The sequence below is a fragment of the Jatropha curcas genome, chromosome 11 (assembly GCF_041381405.1).
Source record: "Jatropha curcas cultivar XTBG-Jc1 chromosome 11, XTBG_Jcur_1.0, whole genome shotgun sequence".
In the NCBI taxonomy this organism is placed as follows: Eukaryota; Viridiplantae; Streptophyta; class Magnoliopsida; order Malpighiales; family Euphorbiaceae; genus Jatropha; species Jatropha curcas.
The window spans coordinates 15,778,273-15,787,336 of record NC_143161.1 but is presented as its reverse complement, the minus strand read 5'-3'; positions in this window follow the sequence as shown (position 1 = coordinate 15,787,336).

Sequence of the window (9,064 nt, the reverse complement as noted above, 5' to 3'; positions counted from 1 at the left end):
TATATCAAGAAATTTTCAGCATTTTCATAAACTTGACTTTGGCTGGGTTTTTAAAACATAACTTGAGTTATGGGTCTCCAAATTGACTGAAATCAGATTCATTAGAAAGATAAGACAAAATGCTACAAAGGTTATGAAGGGACCACAGCCCAGATCCATCGATAAGATAGTAAACAAAAGCTCAGAACACAGACCAATAGATCAGACCTGATTCAGCAGAACCAAGTCCAATATTTATTGAATTCCTATTTAACCAAACACTCAAATTAAACCAATCTAGAATGAGAGAAGTCTCAAGACACAGGGAAACAACTTTTGTGAAGAACTCAAAACCTAATCTTGTCATTATAGTGGTCAAAATGGGCACTCAATTTAGTGATGCATGTGGCCCAACACAAACAGAGTCAGTTTGGGTGTTTCAGCCATAAGTTGAGCTATGTATCTTCAAATTGGACACAAGAGGATGGGTTGGAAAGATAAGAGGTAGACCTACACCTTTTATAAAGGACTTAGACACAAATGGAAATTAGAAAGGATCGAAAAATGGTCCTTCATCTCACTCAAAAACACATTTTTCCCAAATTCAGCTTACTTTAACCATGAAAAGAACATGAACAACAAAGATACAAGGTAGAAATGTCTACCACACCATACATATTCATCAAACATCATCCAAGAGCATATAATTGCAACCAAAATTCAACAAATCAATCATTTCATGCAAAATCCCAAAAGATACACATGATAGCATAAAGGCACAAAATCAAAAATTTGAGTAAGGTAAGTGTGTTTATAAGCACTAACCTTCAAAAAAAGCTTTAACAAGCTTGAATCAAACCTTCTTAAGCTTTGGTCTTGCCCTTATCCTTGGTAGAAGGCTCTCCACCCTCTACATGTAAGAAACTCAAAATCAAACAAAGAAAACAAAGAAAAGAAGTAATTGGAGCATGATTAAGCATGTATATGCTAAAAGAAAACTCTAAACCCAAAAATAAATAACTTATCATAAAATCACTTACTTGACCCAAGTAGGAAAATCACCAAATTCCTTGAAATTAGTCACCAAATATTACTTCTCTAGCTTCACTCTCGAAGATTTATTACTTAAATCAAGTTGGATGGGTGAATTTGATGTGTTTACTAAGTAAGAATTGAAGAAGAAGAAGAAGAAGAAGAAGAAGAAGAAGAAGAAGGAGACGTGTAGGAAAAGAAGAAGAAGGAAAAATTGCTGCTCAATAATTGATGGTTGCCTTTAATAAAGCAACTAAAGGGTATTTTGGTCTTTTCTCCAAATTGGATGGCTAGGATTAAGTCACTAGTAATCTAAGTCGCTACAATTATTCTCTAATTAAATTTCTTCAAAATATTATTTATCTCCACAAAACTTTCTAATTTACTCCATAAAAAAAAATAATTCCTTAAATTTCCTTACTTAATATAACACCATAATTCACTATTCAAAAATTCTCTAAATTCTCCAAAAATATTCCTTACTTACTTGCTACCCATAAAAACCATGCATACATGCTCCAAAAATGTTAAATAAAATATAAAACATAAGTAGTAATTTTGCCGGACCAAAAATAAGACCAACTTCCGGACCGGTGGTACTATTCACAGACCGGTAAACTACTATTGAAACACTAGAAAAACGGGGCGTTACAGCTCTCCCCCCCTTTAAAGAATTTCGTTCTCGAAATTCACCTAAATTAAACAACTGAGGATGTTGTTGTCTCATAATATCTTCACTTTCCCATGTAGCTTCTTCGGTCTTATGGTTTCTCCAAAGAACCTTTACCAAAGGAATTCTCTTATTTCTTAGTTCCTTGATTTCTCTAGCAAGTATCCTCACTGGTTCTTCCTTATAAGTTAAATCTGGCTCTATAGTCATAGATTCCACTGATATTACATGTGATGGGTCGGACCGATACCTGCTCAACGTAGATACGTGGAAAACATTATGTATCCTATCTAGGTCTGGTGGTAAAGCTAGTCTATAGGCTAATGGACCCACACGCTCAATGATCTCATATTGACCAATGAACCTAGGACTAAGCTTCCCCTTTCTTCCAAATCTCAATATCTTTTTCCACGGAGATACCTTAAGGAAAACCTTATCTCCCACTGCATACTCTATATCTTTCCTCTTCAAATCCGCATAAGATTTCTGACGATCTGAAGCTGCTTTCAACCTATCTCTGATAATTCTAACCTTTTCCTCTGTATCCCAAATCAAATCCGGACCTACCATCTTGCCCTCACTCAATTCTGAACAACACAGTGGAGTTCTACATCTCCTACCATATAGTGCTTCAAAAGGGGCCATCTGAATACTCGATTGATAACTGTTATTGGAGGCAAATTCTACAAGTCGAATGTACTTCTCCCAACTGCCCTCAAACTCAATAGCACAAGCTCTTAACATATCCTCCAAAATCTGAATAACCCGCTTTGACTGACCATCAGTTTGAGGATGAAAAGCTGTGCTAAAATTCAGCTTAGTACCCAGGGCCTCATGCAGCTTCTTCTAAAATCTAGAAGTAAATCTCGGATCTCTATCCGAAATGATGGAAAAAGGAACCCCATGTAATCTCACTATCTCATCTATATAAAGCTCTGCATATTGCTCTATGGTGAAGTCGGTCCTAACAGGAAGAAAGTGTGCCAACTTAGTTAATCTGTCAACTATTACCCATACATCATCTTTCTTTTTAGGAGTTAAAGGCAATCCAGTCACAAAATCCATAGTAACCTTATCCCATTTTCACTCTGGAATAGAAGTAGGGTGTAACAAACCAGAAGGAAATTGATGCTCTGCTTTAACTTGCTGGCACGTCAAACACTTCGACACATAATCTGTAATATCCCTCTTCATTGCCTGTCACCAATACTGTGATTTCAAATCTTGATACATCTTATTACTGCCAGGATGCATAGCATAGGGACTACTATGAGCTTCCTTTAAGATACTCTTTCTTAACTCTGAAATTTTAGGCACACAAATCCGATCCCCAAAGTACAAGCAGTCGTCATCTTTAATCATAAATCTCTTTTTCTCACCCTTTCTGACTAGGCCTTTCCACAAGGTAATAGTCTCATCACCCTGTTGTGCATCTCTAATCTGCTGTTATAGGCTAGGTTTCACCATAAGCTCTGCTACAAGAGCACCTTCTCTAGTCACTGATAAGCGTGCATTCATAGCACGAAGAGCAACTAATGCCTTTCTACTGAGTGCATCTGCCACTACATTAGCTCTACCCGGGTGGTAATCAATGGTGAAATCATAGTCCTTAAGTAGCTCTAACCATCTACGCTGCCTCAGGTTAAGCTCTCTCTGCGTAAGCAGATACTTAAGGCTCTTATGATCCGTATACAAGTGGCATTTCTCACCATACAAATAATGCCTCCAAATCTTCAAAGCGAAGACTATAGCTACTAACTCCAAATCATGAGTAGGGTAGTTCTTCTCGTGTGGTTTAAGTTGTCGGGAAGCATAAGCAATCACCTTGCCCTCCTGCATAAGCACACAACCCAAACCATGATGCGAAGCATCACTATAAACATCATATGGTCTGCCTGGAGCTGGCTGTGTCAAAACTGGAGCCTTAGTAAGCATCGCCTTAAGCTTCTCAAAGCTACTCTGGCATCTATCAGTCCACTCAAAACGGACATCCTTACAGAGAAGTCTAGTCAAAGGAGCCGCAATGAGAGAAAAGCCCTTGACAAATCTTCTATAATAACCAGCCAATCCTAAGAAACTTCAAATCTCTGTAACATTCGTAGGTGGCTTCCAATCAAGCACTGCCTCAATCTTCTTCGGGTCCACCCGAATACCCTCTGCAGAAACAACATGCCCTAAGAAAGCAATCTCAATCAACCAAAATTCACACTTACTGAGCTTGGCATATAACTGTCGGTCTCTCAAGGTCTGCAGAACTGTTCGTAGGTGGTGATCATGATCCTCTCTAGTCGGAGAGTACACCAAAATATCATCAATAAAAACCAGCACGAACTGATCCAAATAAGGATGGAAGATCCGGTTCATCAGGTCCATAAACACTGCTGGGGAATTAGTCAACCCAAATGGCATCACTAAAAACTCATAGTGACCGTAGCGTGTCCTGAAAGCAGTCTTAGGTACATCTGATGCCTTCACCCTTAGCTGATGATAACCTGATCTCAGATCTATCTTCGAGAATACACTAGCTCCTCTCAACTGATCAAACAAATCATCTATCCGAGGCAATGGATACCGATTCTTCACAGTAACTTTGTTAAGTTATCTGTAATCAATACACAATCTAAGTGAGCCATCCTTCTTCTTTACAAACAATACTGGAGCACCCCATGGAGATACACTAGGACGAATAAAACCCTTATCAAGCAACTCCTGAATCTGTATCTGTAACTCTTTCAACTTAGCAGGCGCCATCCGATACGGAGCAATGGATATCGGTGCAGTACCAGGCATAACCTCAATACCAAACTCAACCTCTCTCTCAGGAGGTAAACCAGGCAACTCCTCTGGAAACACATCCGGAAAATCACATACTGTGGGTATATCATGGACACTAGGAGATTCTGACTCTGGAGCAAGTACACAGGCTAAGTAGGCCTCACAACCATGCTGGATCAGTCTTCTAACAGTAGAAGCAGAAATAACATTAGAGAGGTAATCCGACCTCTCACCCACAACTACAATCTCCTTACCAGATGAAGTCTGGAGTGTAATCCTCTTAAGTCTACGATCAACAATGACCCCATGTCTAGACAGCCAATCCATACCCAATATCACATCGTACTCCCGAAAAGGCAACTCTATCAAATCACCCGGAAATACATACTCATGAATGACTAAAGGGCAATCTCTATACACCCGATCAACTACTACACTCTGACCCAAAGGGCTAGTAACCTCAACGCTGTGCTCTAATGTATCAGCATGCATACTACCCAATCTACCCACATGTATGCATATGTATGAATGCGTGGAGCCCGGATCAATCAAAGCAAGTACAAAAGTGTCAAAGATAGAGAAGGTACCTGCGATGATATCTGGCGCATCCCGCTGCTCCCTGGTCCTGATGGCATAAGCCCTCGCCTATGCTCTAGCCTCTGGTCTCTCCACAGTCTCAGAAACTGGTCTCTCACTCCTCGTACCATATCCCTCACTACGGCCTCTACCTCTGCCTCTCTGAACATAGGGAGCTAGCCTCCCAACATGGTGAGCTGGACTAGTCACTGTCATAGGACAATCCCTGATCATATGCGTAGTGGATCCACATCTAAAGCAAGGTTTCGTAGCGGCCCAACACACTCCAATATGTCTCCTGCCACACTGAATGCAAATTGGTAGGCCTGGCCATGCAGCACCCCGGCCACTAGGTAGTCGGAGGAGTTGATCTCGTAAATATACCCCGACCAACTGTCTGGCCCGGTCTGACCCCCATCTGCGATCCGCCTCTAAATCTCTTGCTACTAGACTGGACCCCTGAAGTCTGTCCAGACGTAGCACTCTGCAATCTCTTATACTGACTGCTCTGCTGGGTCCTCTGACCTCTGGCCTGTCTCTCATTCCGAATAATCTCAAGCTCTGAAGCAGCCTTCACCAAACCAGCTAATGTGGTATGGGGCTGGGATGTCAAGTGCATCCTATACTCATCCAGTAACCCCTTTCGGAACCGCTTACACCGATTGACTCAGTAGGGACCAACTTAGAAGCATACCTACTCAACCGGTATAACTCCCCCACATATTTCTCCCAAAACGCAGAGAGAAAGAAATCCCAAGTAACATCCTCGGCTCTCGCTGTCTTAACCATAGACTCCCACCATAGGTAAGCCTCTTCCTTCAGTAAGGAAACAGCATAAATCAATCTATCTGGAGGAGTACACTGCATCTGGTCCAAGATCCTCTCTGTAGCTCGGAGCCAGAATTCTGCTGCAGAAGGATCATCATCCCTCCGACCCATAAAATCCTCAACACGATACTTCCTCAATCTCTCTACCGGGGAATGAACTGGAACAGTGGCTGGTGCGACTGGAGCCTGGGGAACAGCTCCCGTAGCCTGCCTCAATGCAGCTACCAACTGCTATACCAAATCACCCTGATTAGGCCCCGCAGTAGCCTATCCTACAACCGAGGCGCGCTCTGCATCGGAACCCAGAATGCCACCAGCGACACCACCGGCTGGCATACCACCCTCTAACATAGCACCCTCTGGAGGGGCATAACTGTCCACCTCCTCATCCGGCAAGTGCTGAGACATCACTAAATACCTACAAAGACCAGCAGATTCACATCAGAGAGAAATTCCCAACACAGACTAATATGGCATGTATTTAACTTAAATCACTTATATCATTACTCCAAATTGGATACACTCTCATACCAAATCATATATCCTAGAATCGTCTAAACCTATGCTTGATACCACAAAATTAACACCCGCCGCCCGATCCCGAAAGACCCGACGGTGGATGCCACATTCTGTGCCGGACGCACCGTTTTAACCTACATAGAAATCATACAATCATAATATGAATTAGAAGTGACTTAGTATTCACAAATTTAGCAAGTAATAAATTTTTTTTTTTTTTGAAAATGCTTTAGGAGAGTCCTAAAGAAAAATTGCAAGAGTTTTCCCTAAAAATAGAAGTTGCCAAACATATGAATACAAAGCACTCCCAAATTCAAACTCCAAACCCCATCAAACTCCAATAACAACACAATAGCACATCTACAATTTCATAACCACATAAGTCCTCAATAACATTTTAATATTCCTCAAGTCAATACATTCGTGTAAACATATTAACTTCTATTTCTCTCCCAATATATATATACCAACAGAATTTACAATAACATGCTTAAGTCTTAAATTAAATAATATAGTCTCCAAAAATGTACTATTTATACATGTCATAATTCTTAGTTACATAAAATACTAATCAACTACCAAAATATCTCTTCAGCTCTGATGCTACTCTTCAGGTCTTTAAGCAGCAAGCACAATCTCCAACCTGCGCGTGATAAAAATCAATGCGCTGAGTGGATGACTCAGTGGTGCTAAATAACCAACAATTAAAATAACAAGAAATAGCCAAGGCAAATCTCGCAAGTGCTTTAATTATATAAATACCGAAATTGCATTAATGTAGTGAAAACACTGTGAAAGCAATAAGAAGATTATAAGTACAAATATGCCGTCATTCTTTTCTAGCAAAAATAAAATTTCACTCTTTTTAGTTAAGGCTTGTACTAATACAGAATGAATATAAGCAGATTTGATCGTCGCCTATATTAGCGCCACCCCCATCACACAAATAAGCGCGTCCCCCTATTTATAAGGGTTGATAACCCTAGCATATGATCATAGCTTTGTATAACCAAATCAATCTCATCATACCACATTTCAATCATGCATAGTAGAGCCCAAATCAAAATCATTCTTTCACAAAGGACTTTATTACTTATTCAAAATTCTTAATCAAAACACTTCATTACTAAATACCCATCATTTCAAAATATCTCAACTTACAACTTACAAAAATTACCACATTCTTCAAAAGAAATATTTCAAATAGATATATATACTTAATATAGTATAAAAGTACATATATCAAGAAATTTTCAGCATTTTTATAACTTGACCTTTGCTGGGTTTTTAAAACATAATTTGAGTTATGGGTATCCAAATTGACTGAAATTGGATTCATTAGAAAGCTAAGACAAAATGATACAAATGTTATGAAGGGACCACAACCCAGATCCATTGATAAGATAGCAAACAAAAGCTCAGAACATAGACCAACAGATCAGACCTGATTCAGTAGAACCAAGTCCAATGTTTATTAAATTCCTATTTAACCAAACACTCAAATTAAACCAATCTAGAACGAGAGAAGTCTCAAGACAGAGGGAAACAACTTTTGTGAAGAACTCAAAACCTAATCTTGTCATTATAGTGGTCAAAATGGGCACTCAATTCAGTGATGCATGTGGCCCGACACAAACAGAGTCAGTTTGGGTGTTTCAGCCATAAGTTGAGCTATGTATCTTCAAATTGGACACAAGAGGATGGTTTGGAAAGCTAAGAGGTAGATCTACACCTTTTATGAGGGACTCAGACACAAATGGAAATTAGAAAGGATCGAAAAATGATCCTTCATCTCACTCAAAAACAAGTTTTTCCCAAATTCAGCTTACTTTAACCATGAAAGGAACATGAACAACAAAGATACAACGTAGAAATCTCTACCACACCATACATACTCATCAAACATCATCCAAGAGCATGTAATTGCAACCAAAATTCAACAAATCAATCATTTCATGCAAAATCCCAAAAGATACACATGATAGCATAAAGGCACAAAATCAAAAATTTGAGTAAGGTAAGTGTGTTTATAAGCACTAACCTTCAAAACAAGCTTTAACAAGCTTGAATCAAAGCTTCTCAAGCTTTGGTCTTGCCCTTACCCTTGGTAGAAGGCTCTCTACCCTCTACATGTAAGAAACTCAAAATCAAACAAAGAAAACAAGGAAAAGAAGTAATTGGAGCATGATTAAGCATGTATATGCTAAAAGAAAACTCTAAACCCAAAAACAAATAACTTATCATAAAATCACTTACTTGACCCAAGTAGAAAAATCACCAAATTCCTTGAAATTAGTCACCAAATATTACTTCTCTAGCTTCACTCTCGAAGATTTATTACTTAAATCAAGTTGGATGGGTGAATTTGATGTGTTTACTAAGTAAGAATTGAAGAAGAAGAAGAACAAGAAGAAGAAGGAGAAGAAGAAGGAGACGTGTAGGAAAAGAAGAAGAAGGAAAAATTGTTGCTCAATAATTGATGGTTGCCTTTAATAAAGCAACTAAAGGGTATTTTGGTCTTTTCTCCAAATTGGATGGCTAGGATTAAGTCACTAGTAATCTAAGTCACTACAAATATTCTCCAATTAAATTCCTTCAAAATATTATTTATCTCCACAAAACTTTCTAATTTACTCCATAAAAAAAATAATTCCTCAAATTTCCTTACTTAATATAATACTATAA